At 36.0% G+C, this 15,247-nt stretch overlaps 1 pseudogene; it reads left to right on the forward strand.

Annotated features, from left to right (window-relative positions):
- Positions 1-10,873, forward strand: part of LOC101597155 — a 62,842-nt pseudogene extending 51,969 nt beyond the window's left edge.
- The last annotated feature ends 4,374 nt before the right edge of the window (positions 10,874-15,247 follow it).

Below are 15,247 nucleotides of genomic sequence, written 5' to 3' on the forward strand. Positions count from 1 at the left end.
TAAACAACCTAATGCTTCGCCTTAAAGCCTTGGAAAAAGAAGAACAAGGCAAACCAAAAATTAGTAGATGGGAAGAAATAATAAAGATTAGGGCAGAAATTAATGAAATAGAAACAAAAAGAACAATCCAAAGAATTAATGAAACAAAGAGTTGGTTCTTTGAAAGGATAAACAAGATTGATAAACCCTTAGCAAATCTGACCAAAAGAAAGAGAGAAGAGACACAAATTAATAAAATCAGAGATGAACAAGGTAACATCACAACAGATTCCAGAGAAATTCAAAAAATCATAGGGACATACTATAAAAGCATATACTCCACAAAGTATGAAAATCTGAAAGAAATGGATGATTTCCTTGATCTATATGACCTACCTAAATTAAATCAAAATGAGATTAATCACTTAAATAGACCTATAACAAACATGGAGATCCGAACAGTTATCAATAATCTCCCGACTAAAAAAAGCCCAGGCCCGGATGGATTCACTGCTGAATTTTACCAGACTTTTAAGGAAGAGCTAACACCATTGCTTCTTAAGCTTTTCCAGGAAATAGAAAAAGAAGGAATTCTACCAAACTCCTTCTATGAGGCCAGCATCACCCTGATACCAAAACCAGGCAAAGATAGAACAAAAAAAGAAATTTACAGACCAATCTCCCTCATGAACATAGATGCAAAAATTCTCAACAAAATATTGGCAAACATAATACAAGAGTATATCAAAAAGATCATTCACCCTGCCCAAGTAGGCTTTATCCCAGAGATGCAGGGATGGTTCAACATACGCAAATCTATAAATGTAATACATTACATAAACGGGTTGAAGGACAAAAATCACATGATCATCTCATTAGATGCAGAGAAAGCATTTGATAAAATCCAACATCCCTTCATGATAAAAGTCCTACAGAGACTGGGAATAGAAGGAACATATCTCAATATAATAAAGGCTATTTATGACAAGCCTACAGCCAACATATTACTAAATGGGGAAAAACTGGAAGCTTTTCCACTAAAATCAGGAACAAGACAAGGGTGTCCACTGTCCCCACTTCTATTTAATATAGTTTTGGAAGTCTTAGCCATAGCAATAAGGCAAGAGACACACATAAATGGGATACAAATTAGAAAGGAAGAAATCAAGTTATCATTATTTGCAGATGACATGATTCTATACATAAAGGACCCTAAAGACTCTACTAGCAAGCTGATAGAGCTGATCAAAACCTACAGCAATGTAGCAAGATACAAACTAAATACACAGAAATCAGTAGCCTTCATATATGCTAACAACAAACACACAGAGGATGAAATCAGAGAATCACTCCCATTCACAATTGCATCAAAAAAAATAAAATACCTTGGAATAAACCCAAACAAGGAAGTAAAGAATCTATACAATGAGAACTTTAAAACACTCAAGTGAGAAATTACAGAAGACACTAGAAAGTGGAGAAACATCCCTTGTTCCTGGATTGGAAGAATCAATATCGTGAAAATGGCAATCTTACCTAAAGCAATCTACACATTTAATGCAATCCCTATCAAAATTCCAAAGGCTTTCTTCATGGAAATAGAAAAAACAATCCAAAAATTCATTTGGAATCACAAAAAACCTCGAATATCTAAAATAATACTGAGCAACAAAAAAGAGGCTGGTGGTATCACCATACCTGATTTTAACCTATACTACAGAGCCATAGTAACAAAAACAGCATGGTACTGGCACAAAAACAGACATGTAGATCAGTGGAACAGAATAGAGGACCCAGATGTAAGCCCAAGTAGCTATAGCCACCTGATATTCGATAAAAATGCCAAAAATACTCATTGGAGAAGAGACAGCCTCTTCAGCAAATGGTGTTTTGAAAACTGGATAAATATCTGCAGAAGGATGAAAATAGATTCTTCTCTCTCGCCATGCACAAGAATTAAGTCCAAATGGATTAAAGACCTTAACATCAGACCGGAAACTTTGAAACTGCTAGAGGAAAAAGTAGGGGAAACCCTTCAACATATTGGTCTTGGCAAAGACTTTCTGAATACAACCCCAATTGCTCAGGCAATAAAACCACAGATTAACCACTGGGACCTAATGAAATTACAAAGATTTTTCACCGCAAAGGACACAGTGAAAAAAGCAAAGAGGCAACCTACAGAATGGGAAAAAATCTTCGCCAGCTATATATCTGATAGAGGATTAATATCTAGGATATACAAAGAACTCAAAAAGTTAAATAAGAAGGAATCAAACAAGCCAATCAAAAAATGGGCTATGGAGCTAAATAGAGAGTTCTCAAAGGAAGAAATACGAATGGCATATAAGCATCTAAAAAAATGTTCTACGTCACTAGTCATCAGGGAAATGCAGATTAAAACTACATTGAGATTCCATCTCACTCCTGTCAGATTGGCCACCATCATGAAAACAAATGATCATAAATGTTGGCGGGGATGTGGAAAAAAAGGAACCCTTCTGCACTGCTGGTGGGAATGCAATCTGGTCCAGCCATTGTGGAAAACAGTGTGGAGGTTCCTAAAACAGCTAGAGATTGATCTACCATATGACCCAGCTATAGCGCTCCTAGGCATATATCCAAAGGACTCATCTTATTTCCTTAGAAGTACATGCTCAACCATGTTTATTGCTGCTCAATTTATAATAGCTGGGAAATGGAACCAGGCTAGATGTCCCTCAACAGATGAGTGGATAACGAAGATGTGGTACATTTATACAAATGGCATATGAGCATCTAAAAAAATGTTCTACGTCACTAGTCATCAGGGAAATGCAGATTAAAACTACATTGAGATTCCATCTCACTCCTGTCAGATTGGCCACCATCATGAAAACAAATGATCATAAATGTTGGCGGGGATGTGGAAAAAAAGGAACCCTTCTGTAATCAGTATACATGTTTCTTCATGATTTTGTTCAATGTCCAAAAGCCTGCTTCTATTCCCTCATGCCTTTCCTTGGCTTCTGATTATAATGAGATCAAACCACATTCCTTGATCTATGAGTAATCTTTGCTAGGTCTTGGACATTAGAGAAGATTTCAGCAAGAAGAAATGGAAAACACTGTAAATATTTTAAAGACCATGATGGAAATATTCACATAACCCTTGGAAATGCCAGAAACTGCTTAACACTTTTTATCCTTTTTTTTTTCTCCTTCATCTCCTGGGATGTATCTTTTACAGTTGATAAGCTCACATGATGCTTTCTTAGTTGTTTTGTTTGATTGTTTACATTGTTATTGTTTTGAGGCAGTATCTCACAGTGTAGTCCAGCTGGCCTAGAAAGCTTGTCAATCTACTTACCGCCGCACACAGTCCACAGATTACAAACATGAGCCACTTATCTTGATGTTTTTTTATTTTTATTTTTATTTTTGTTTCATTATGGCTTTTATTTAGAACAAAATTTCTTTTTGTTATTTTCTTCACTTATCTTATGCCCCAATCCCTCTCCCCTTTCAAATCTCTCTAATTCTCAGTAGGCTACTTTTGGTTTGCATGTCACAGGTTACCTTTTAAGAGTTATGTATTACTCATTCCCTTAGACTTGTTATGACTTCCTTTCTACTACCTGAACACACTTTCTACACACCAATTATATTTGTAATGATTTTCACTGAATTTTATTTAAATATAAATTTATTTCACTTAAATTACTTTAAATTTCTTCAGGAAATGTAACCATCTTCAAGCCCTAAACATGATGGCATACACTACTTCTCCCCCTAAATACACATAAATATGTATGGTCTTAGTTATTCCCTCAAAAAATAGGGTTATTTGCATATTTACTATAATAAGAAAATTAATATGTGCCAGAATCCATAATTAAGCACTTGGAAAAATGGCTCAGTGGTTAAAAGTGCTTGCTTGCAAAGTCTGACATCCCAAGTTCAGTTCCCCAGTACTCACATAAAGCTAGATGCACCAAGTGGCACATGCATTTGAAGTTTGTCTGTAGTGGCAAAAAGACCAATGCACTCATTCTCATTCTCCCTCTCTCTCCTTGCAAATAAATAAAAATTTATTTTTTAAAAGATTCCATGATCACTAACCACTGTGATATGGGTGTCTTTGAGAATAATAAAGCTCTATCTCAGTTCTTTTGTGGACTTAACTCAGAAATTAGAATTCTGGTTTCTCAATAGTTACCAAAACTCTGGTGAGTTGGAGGCTCCAGGCTCCTCATGTCAGAGGATTCAAAGAATGTATCTTGCAGACAAGATGGATAGATCATAAAGGAGAAACTGTTACACAAAGAAAGCATGTTTAGAGTAAAAGCTTATTGTAAACAGTAAATGAACTTTAAGTAAAAGCTTATTGTAGAAAAGAAGCAAACTTTACTGTATAAAACTCAGAAAACTGTCATAGTGGAAGATTGCATATGACCGGGTAGGTTCAAAAGTGAAGGAAACAGAAAGCGAGAACTTTTTGTCACAGACAAAAGTCCCAGAAAGTGCCAGTGAGTCTTTTTCTAAAGGCTTATATTCCTTTCTGATTAGAGAAATAAGTTAATCTTTACAATGACTGGACAGACTATACAGAGAAGTGTACTTCTGGCCCAATCATCAGTTAACAGGGTGTCCATGTCCCTTTTCCTTTTCTAGTCATGGAACTTGTCATGCTCCTCTGTCTGTGACTGGGACAGTGGGTAGTTCAGCGCCACATACAAGACAGTGTGAATGTTGGCTATGTATTAAGTCTAATCTGCAACAGCTCACAAGGATCACATTTCAGTAAATAAACTCCAGTGTATGGTGAGCTCCTTGAGAAAAATCATGTCACATCAGTACTCCATTTTCACTATCTAACCAAGTTTCTGGCATTGATTGAACTCTAAATATATAACAGTTGAATAAAGGAATTAAATTGAAAGATAAGTAAATGGAAATAGAGATTTTGAAAACAGTCATAAAGATAAAGATGCTTGATAACAAAGATCACATTGTTGACATTTTTATCTTACTACTGAAGACATTACGCACATTTTAAACCCATTTTCATTTACTTCAGTATATACTATTGTATTTGAAGTCACTTTATGTATGTTCATATTTATTAATTTAATAGAGCAGTCTTGAAAAATAAACTTCAAAGCTTTCCTGAGTCACATTAGTATTTTGAGAGTAGCTTAGCTTAGACGGCTGCAAAATAATACCATCCCCTGATGTCTGTTAAGCAGCCAACATTTATTGGTCACAATTCTGAGCATGAAGAGGTAACAGATCAAGATATCATCCATTTCAGTTCCAGTGAGGGCACTCTTTCTGGTTTGCAGATGGCTCTAGCCTCACAGGGTGGATACAGATAACATGTCTCTTGGGGCTTTTCATATAACAGCATGGTATCCTTCTACCCAAGGCAAATGATTCTCAGAGTATGGTAGAATAAGCAATTGTAGTATACAAATAATACAAATTTATTTAAAGTTAAACACAATTAAATGTTGGCATATACAATTGTACTGCTTAGTTTTTACTACTATTCTGATCTGGTTATGGAGATCATGTCCTAATGTAGTGTGCATAAGCTAATATATATTTACATAATGTTTGTAGTAAATTGTATTATGGAACTGAAATAGAGGTTGAGAATGTGAATGTAAATAAATATTTTATGTCACACCTTAAGTTTAAATGTTAACAATTTTTATTTTCCTCTAAGACTCACATATTTTAGTGTTCTGAAAACTAGAAATACAGGCATGTTTTTAAACTCATGGGGAACTGGAAATTGTTTCAAGGATACCCTTTCTACCACCACCCTTATAAATCCTAAGGACAATTACTATAAACCCCTTATATAAAATAATATAGCATTTGTGTATAGCCTAGTCAAATCTTTCGTTATATTTTAAATATCTCTAGAGAACATATGTAATATCTAGTACTAGTACATACACATGATTTCATTCATTATAGTCTATGTAATACTGCAAGTTTAAGTTTTGCTTTATGGGAATTGCTGGAACTTTTAAGGACATTTTCAATACACACTTGGTTTAGACTGTAGATGCATACACAAGGACACAGAAGGGAAAATGTATATCCATTCAAAGTATTGGCTGTATGTGTGTGCTTTTCTAATAGCACACCTTTTATTTTTAGCAAAGTTTTAAAACAAAGTTTTATATGATGAAATGTCCATGATACGGAGTGCTGTATATGAGACGTGTTTCAGATTTCAGGTTATTTCTATTTCTTTATTTATTTAGAGAGAGGGCATGCCAGGGCCTCTAGCCACTGCAAAAAATCTCCAGATCCATGAACCCCCTTGAGCATCTGCCTTATATGGGTACTGGGGAATTGAACCAGAGTTCTTACGCTTTGCAGGCAAAAGCCTTAACTGCTAAGCCATCTCTCTAGCCCTCAGGTTATATTTTATTTTTACATATACATAATGGAATATTTAGGAAATAGAATTCAAACCTAAACACAAACTTTGTTTGGATCATGTGTATATTCCCTTGAAAGTACACTTAATAGTTAACCCAATGATTCCTTGAATAATATGTTTTATGTTGTACAGTTTTCCACTTTGACATTATGTGTGTGCTGTAGGAGTTTTGGTTTATAAACATTCTGGAGTTTGGATTTTCAGGTCAGAGATATTCAACCTGTACCTGTATGGGCCCTGAATGTCATGTTAGAGCTATATTGATTTTCTAAGAATATGAAATTTTACTCTTCTCTGAACAATTCTATTGATTTAATCTTCCTAACTTAGTAGGCTTATTTTCCTTAAGAGATGAAAAAGAAAGCTTTTTCACACATTTTCTCATCTATAATCTAACAGCTCTAATTAGGATAATAATCTCTCTTCATGAGGATTGCAAGAAAATGAGGACAATGCAACTCCAAAGAAATATTACTAAAATGTCAGCCTCAAGAAAAGCCATATATTTTAAATCATTTAATTCCGCTGTCTCATACCTCCTTTTCCCCATTTTACTAAGGAGGGTCTTTATGTTACTTATTTATAACTTTATAAGAGCAGAAATAACATGTATAATAGTTTATTTTTTAGACTTAATATTTCAGTTAAAATTTATTATGGAAGAAGAATGACAGGGTTACATTGATATATCTTGAAGTTATTATTTTTCTTTTTTGGAAATTAAAATTTTATGATAGGGAACCAAAACTAGCTTTCAAGTGAAAGCAAGACAGTTGCTCATGAAAATCCTAATATAGGCATGAATCAAAAATGTAACAAAAGTATAATAAAATATCATAACATAAATTATTATAGTCTTATAAAACTAAAATATTATGGTATCAGATTCAGAAAATTAAAATACAGTTGGAGAAGACTGTGGTTGGCAAACTTTTTGAGAGAAATAGCACTTATTCAAGGTAGAAAGGAAAAAAAAAACAATGCAATACTTTCTGGTCACTTAAATTAAAAAAAATCCTAAAAATAGATATTTATCTTTGATGTAAAAGGAAAAGAGAGGTAGTACTGGGTTCACAACAAGCAAGGGTGCTGTTTTCCTGGTGAACCAGGTACCAGCACAAGGGGGGAGGAGATCAGAGAAAAATCAACTCCTACCAAATCAGAGAGCCAGAGACCCAGAGGCCCCCAACACCTCATCACTGAAGCAGACCAAAAATGAACCCAACACGGCTCAGGGAAATTTTGCGGAAGAGGGGTCTGAAAGAATGTCAGAGCCACATGTTGGGTCATGACATGCAGAGACATTTATCCTACCCATAATGGTGGGCTAACTCCACAATGCACGACCCATATACCTCAACAAGGAGGGGCCAAGGGGAGGGGGTAGGTCATGGATGAGCCTAGTAATGGTACCAAACTGACTGTATTTGCTGAGTACAAAACTAATTAATAAAAATTTAAAAAAATAATTGACGAAAATTTAAAAAAAGACTTGTTTGAATAAATCATGTTAAGAAAGGATGTCTTTGATCTCATCTGAGAGCATTAGTATATATTGTGCAGAATTCTGGATTTATAATTTAACTAATGTCAAAAATGAATAAATTCAGCCAGGCATGGTGGTGCACACCTTTAATCCCAGTACTCGGGAGGCAGAGGTAGGAGGATCACCCTGAGTTCAAGGCCACCCTGAAACTCCACAGTAAATCCCAGGTCAGCCTGGGCTGGAGTGAGACCCTACTTTGAAAAAAAAAAAAGAATAAACTCTTCCTCATACTAGTACATATTCACCTTACTAGCTAGTAGAAGAAGTACTAGTTAGAAAGTGAAACTTTAAGAGAAGATGTCAGACATTAAAGAGAATAACTTTCCCTGAGCAACAGAAAAGATTTCATATTTCATATGTCATATCATATCAATAAAAATATATTTTAATCTTGCTGCATATGATTCTTATTTTTCTCATTACTCAAAATATATTCATTATTTAATCAACCTTAGCTAAAATAACTAATAAAAATGAGTGTAGTTAAAATGGTCTATCCTGTTAGATCCAAATTAAATATAAATATATAATTACTATTATAACAAAAATAAAAATAATTATAATTGTTATTACGTAGAAATAGTAGGAATTCCAGGTCAAAAATTTAAAACATACAGTTTTTCACACTAACATTCCATGCCATTAAGTTAAAACTTCCCTATTTACATGACATTCTGAGAAATTACGAATGGAATGATAAAGACAGATTTTTCTAAGAGGTCAGTTTAAATCAGCTGATAATGAAATACTGAATAGAAAAGAGTAACCTAAAATAATGCCCTAGTGAAATGCATAAGCAGATATTTCTCTATCTCACTGGGCAAGGAAATTCACATTTCAATGATAGCTCTTTTTTTTTTGGTTTTGTATCTGTTGTTCTCAATCCTTTAATGAATGTAAAATGTAAAACCCACTTGTACTTAGACTGCTTATTCTTTTTAATAAAATTAAATGTTACCCAATTTTACAATTAAAAATTCCATTTTGGACTTTTAATCTAACTGGTTGTGCTTGTCTTTTGACAATATTCATTCATCCATCTGATATCTATTTGTTTCAGTCTGCAAGTCAAAAAGATTCAATGAAATTCCTGAAATCAGTCTTACATGACATCTTATTATTGATATTTTTAAAATTACATTCTAGCCTAGCAAGTTGCACAGCCAGTCAACAAATCTCCACTTGATATATCTGCAATTGTTAGGCTTTGCAGGCAGAAAGATGTACAGGATATATCTACTATTATGAGGCCACAAAGAATAAATTTCAGAGATAATGTATCTCAAAGTTAACATTCTGGATTATCAAGAATTTTTAGACCCTCCCTGGCAATGGGCAAAGAAACTTCTCCTTGGTCGTGGTGTTCTTATATCAGTCAGGGGAAGAAAGATGGAAGTCCCTTGTTCATCCTAGCTTGATGCCTGGCCTGGTAGCCTTCCAGAGCCTGCCAGCTGAAAGGGTTTGAGCCTGATGGGGAGTGAGGATTAAGGAAAGACAGAAGAAAGAGTGAAAGCATGGACTCCAGTCCAGGGCTGAAGCAAGGCCTCAAGCCAGGACTAAAGATGCGGTTTATTTAACAGCATTCCTTTTTATATCTTTTTACAAACAGATTTTCCATGGACAAGGATTTTATGAGCTTTACAAGTTCCTTATCAAAAAACCTTCCCTTACAGAGTTTTGCATTTCAATCATTTCTCAGTACAAAGGACCAGCTAAATGGCTGAAGATACCTAATCTTGCTTACAGGTAGGCTGTTATGCTTATGCTAATGTCTTGCTGACAGATGGCTTCTGCACACTGAAGATACACAATCTTACTTACAGGAAGGCTGCTATGGTTTTGCTAATGTCCTGCGGCCAGAAGCCCAGGACTATGGATACAAGTCCAGCCAAAATGGCTCCTGACAGTGGCCAAAGCTGTTTCATGCGTAGGACACAATCCTGCTGCGGCTCTATTCTTTCTTGGGTGTTGCGGAAGGTAGAATCAAGCATTGGGCACGTTGTTGAGACTGGTAGACACAAAAGGTGGCCATGGCATTAGGAGATTACATGGGTGCCTCTTGTCACGCCTGCATTGGGAGCACCAATGTGCCCACTGAAGTGCAGAAGCTGCAGATGTAGGCTCCCTATATCATCGTGGGTACCCCTGGCTGCGTGTTTGATATTCTTGACTGGAGATTCCTGTCTCCCAAATACATCAAGATGTTCCTACTGGATGAAGCGGATGAAATGTTAAACCGTGGATTCGAGGACCAGATCTACAATATATTCCAAAAGCTCAGCAGCAATACCCAGGTAGTTTTGTTGTCAGCTGCAATGCCTTCTGATGTGCTTAAGGTGACCAAGAAATTCATGAGAGACCCTATTCGGATTCTTGTCAAAAAGGAAGAGTTGACCCTGGAGGGTATCCGCCAATTTTATATCAATGTGGAAGAAGAGGAGTGGAAGCTTGACACACTGCGTGACTTGTACAAGCCACTGACCATCACCCAGGTAGTGATCTTCATCAATACCCGAAGGAAGATAGATTGGCTTCCTGAGAAGATGCATGCTGGGGACTTCATGGTCTCTGCTATGCACGGGGACATAGATCAAAAGGAAAGAGAGTTCCTGTCTGGCTCTAGCAGAGTGTTGATTACCACTGACCTGCTCGCCAGAGGCACTGATGTGCAGCAGGTTTCTTTAGTCATCACTTATGACCCTTCCACCAACAGGGAAAACTACATTCACAGAAGCGGTTGGGGTGGTCCTTTTTTTGGCAGCAAGGGTGTGGCTATTAACATGGTTACAGAATAAGACAAGAAGACTCTCCAAGACATCGAGACTTTCTACAACACCTCCGTTTAAGAGATGCCCCTCAATGTTGCTGACCTCATTTGGGGGGGGCTGTCTGCTTCCTGGCCCTAGCCAGGGTTCAATCCCAGGGTGCTGAGGAGCAGTTGAGGGGGGAGGGAAGGAAGCCAAGGGATGGACATCTTGTCTTTTTTTTTTTTTTTTCCTCTTTGAATAAATGTCACTGTTTGAGGCAAAAGAGGGAACCGTGAACATTTTAGACACCCTTTTCTTTGGGGTAGGCTCTTGCCCCAGGCAACTTCTCCTCCTCCAAAACACTAACCCGTTTCTCTAACCTAGTCAGTCACCTAGATCCCACAGGCTCTCCCACCCCAGCCGAATCTCAGTTATTCAAGGGGCTAAAACATCAAATCTGCAGGAAGAACCCTGAATGAGGTTGCACAGGGAATCATCCCTAGGTGGGTGAGAGAAGGGGAGAAAATGGTAGCCATTTTTACATTGTTTTGTATAGTATTTATTGATTCAGGAAACACAAAATTCTGAATAACATGACTTGGAAACTGAAAAAAAAAAGAATTTTTAGAATATATTTTTCAGTAAATTGTGATGTATATTACATACATTATTTTCTTATATTTACTAACATCAAAAATACTTGAAAACGTATTTTTACAAATTGGGAAATATTTCATATTACCATGATTTCCTAAGAATGTATTAGTAATTATATACATTTAAGTTCCTCTACTGAGAATGCATACTTGTTTTGTTTTGTTTCGTTTCTATGGCTTGTGACAATCATTCTGCAAACTATTTATCAATTGAACTTTTCTTGAAGGATTAAGGGATTTTAACATCAAATGTTGGAGCTATTTGTGAAATTGAGGAGTAAACTCTGAGTTAAAATTCCCTCTTCATCCTTTGAGACATAAACAAACATGAATGGTTTCAAGAAAAGTGATGTTTAAGAAGTACATGTGGGAAGAAACTAACTAATGAAATTGAATGAAATGAGTAACTTAATGAATTTTATTGAAATGAACAATTTATGACTTGCTAAATTATCACCCTCTTTATGGTTCCATGAACAATTTCCTTTTATATAATGCACTGAATACTTCAAAGTTAAACTGAATTAATTGTAAATAACTTTTTTTTTTTTTTGCAGGAAGACCAGATGTACATGATATCTCCCTATAGATACCAATGAGTATAGAATCTCTTATTTACCTGCCCTCAACCTTAGAAGACAGTCTTATTATCCCTCACGTGCATTTCCAAGGATGTGGTGGTTTGAATCAGGGGTCTCCCATAAACAGGTGTGCTCTGAGTGCTTGGTCACCGACTGTGAGGTGGAACCTTGCTGGAAGGAGGTGCGTTGCTGCAGGTGGGCCTCAGTGCTTATTAGTCCTAGCTTGCTCAGATAGTGTTGCTCTGCTCTTTCTCTCCTTCTGTTACTATTTGTCCATCTGATGTGACAGAAGTGATGTCCAGCCTCTGCTCATTCCATGCTGTCCCCTCCCATTTTGGAGCTTTCCCTTGAGACTGTAAGCCAAAGTAAACAGATATTCTCCCATGAGCCACATTATTCCAGCAACGTGAAGGTAACTACAACAGATATATACTTTCTATATAAACACAAATAAATGTTTGTTGCTTTGTTACAAAAATAAATATGGAACTATGAATTCTGTGTTTGGGAGGAAAAATTTCATACAGAAGCTTCATTGTGTTTAAATACAAGAATATTCCTGTCTTAATAGAGACAAAGTAGCTAAGCTAATGGTTATATTATACTCATTAAAAAATCAAAATAGTTTTTAAAAGTAATTTATTTATTTATGAGAGGAGAGGGCAAAGAGACAGAGAGAATAGACATACCAGGGACTCTAGCCACTGCAAACAAATTCCAGATGTATGTGCCTCCTTGTGCATCTGACTTACGTGGGTACTGGGGAATTGAACCTGGGCCCTTAGACCTTGTAGGCCAGTGCCTTAATTGCTAAACCATATCTCTAGCCTCTCAGAAAATACTTTTATGTATTTATTTGAAATCAGAAAGAGATAGAAGAGAGAAAAACAGAGAGAACGGGTGTGACAGGGTCTTCAGCCACAACAGACTCATGATACATGTTCCACTTTGCACACCAGGCTTTTATGTAGGCACTGGGAATCTTGGTTTGTTAGGCTTTGTGGGCAAGCGCCTTAACCACTAAGCCATCGCCCCCGCCCTAGACTCATTTTTATTTATAGTTCTATTGAGGCTTATGTAAAGTACTAGAATAAGCTACGTATATGAATTTATATTTTGTCTTCTTATTTGTCTGTGTGTCTTGTTTGTATAGACATTACCTTAAAGAATTTGTTTGTTGTTATTGTTTTTTTGGGGTAGGGTCTCAATCTAGGAAGCCAGGTGAGCTGGTACACACTTTTAATGCCAGCACTTGGGAGGTAGAAGTAGGAGGATCACTGTGAATTCGAGGCCACCCTGAGACTCCATAGTGAATTCCAGGTCAGCCTGGGCTAGAGTGACACCCTACCTCAAAAAAACAAAAAACAAAAAACAATAAAAAAGAATTTGGACAGTTAGGTTTTGGTTTGGTTTGGTTTTGGATTTTTGAGGTAGGATCTTGTTCTTGCCCAGGCTGATCTGGAATTCACTATGTAGTACATTGCTGGCCTTGAACTCACCTCAATCCTCTTACCTCTACCTATGAAGTGTTGGGATTAAAGATATACACCACTACAGCCTGGCCTGGGCAGTTAACTTTTAAGTATTTCTTTGAATTCTAGTAACTAGTGCTTTAAAGAGAATCACTCTAATTCTAGTGGCCTAACCAATCACCAGACTATTACCACCAATTTTTTGATTCATGAATTTAGAAAAGAGGCCATGGGACAGGTGATAGAAGGCAATCATTTGGTAAGTTGTTTGCATTGAAAGCCTGAGAAACTAAATTCAATTCACAGAATCCATTTAAAATGTCTGATATAGTGGCCTGTGCTGGGGAGGTTGAAAAGGTAGGATCCCAGGGAATCTCTGATTAGCTAGGATAACATAATTAGGTGAGTACCAAGCCAAGGAAAGACTCTGTCTCAAAATAATAATAATGATAATAATAATAAATAACAATAAAATAATACGAAGAAGATAGGAGGTGCCTAACATGAAGTTTAAATTATCCTCCACCCATGTGTACCCACAGCTCCCTCCCTCACACACACACATAAAGCCAGGAGTGATATCTGTGACTTCTTGTAGTAAAATATTTTGACTCAGAACTGGGGGAGTGGTTACCATTCTGAGGTGCCCTTACTGACACTTGGAGGTTGTTATCAAGCATTGTCTGGGGTAGTAGTTAATGTACTGGAGGAACTATATATGGTCTGTCCATGACTGCTATATATCTCATGACAAGATAGTCAAAGAAAAGTCTAATGCATCCATTTATAGTTTTTTATAAGTCTTAAACATGAGAATAGAATTATTTCTATTGTAGGTTTTTCTTTTCCTTTTTTATTCTGCTTTTCAGCTTGCTGAAGCAGTACTATAGAAGTTTTTCCAAGATAACCCAGCCAAATTAAATCCACCTGATCCTTTCCATTCTACATTCAAATCAGAGATTGGCCATGTATTTGTAACTCTTGCATCATTGTTTTAACTCAAGGAATGTTGACATGATCTCATATCTTCAGATAGTGGTAGGTTTAGACTTGTAGCTAATAGTCTTTTGTTTATAGTCTTTATTTTTTATACATGAATGTTAACAATTTGGCATAATTTTCCTCTGGAATATTGCTTCCTCTCATGAACTATATATTAAGTTATTTATTTGTCTCTGTTCTATTTAGTTCCATTTGGTTGGACATCTTTTACAAAGTCAAAAATTATGGACATTTTGAGTTTCTTCTACAAGCCTGTAGTATTTTTTTTTCTCCTTTTTGATTTCAATTTTCTTTGTTCTACTTTATTTGTACTAACATCAATATCCTTAGTTACATGTTAGCAGTGTCTGTCTGTTTGTACAATTTCCAGCATGCCTTTCTTTCCAAATGAATTTATTTTTCAGTTTCACAATTTTTTTTTCTTTCTATTGTCTTTCCAACATTCTTCCCTTTCTGCTTTGAGATTAAGAAGGTTTTTTTTTTTTTTTTCCTTCTTGATTTCGTGTAAAAACTTGTCTATGTTTCATGCTATAGTTTTGCCTGGGAGTTTTCTCGACTACTATTCCTCAGTCTCTCTCAATCTCTTAACAAATTTTACTGAGCCTTTCTTTACTTTCAAACTACATCCTTAGTAACTTTTTAAAATTATTATGAAAGTTATAATATGCATAGATTTTATGTACCTATGTTCCTTTGAAAATTCTTTAAAAACCAAAACAGGGGCTTTTAAGTATTTGTTGTACAAGTTCGAGTAGGTGAGTAAGAAGCTCCACAATCATGTAAAAATCCCAAGCATGGTACTGCATATTTGTACTCTGAGCA

Source organism: Jaculus jaculus, chromosome 6 (assembly GCF_020740685.1).
Source record: "Jaculus jaculus isolate mJacJac1 chromosome 6, mJacJac1.mat.Y.cur, whole genome shotgun sequence".
Taxonomy (NCBI): Eukaryota; Metazoa; Chordata; class Mammalia; order Rodentia; family Dipodidae; genus Jaculus; species Jaculus jaculus.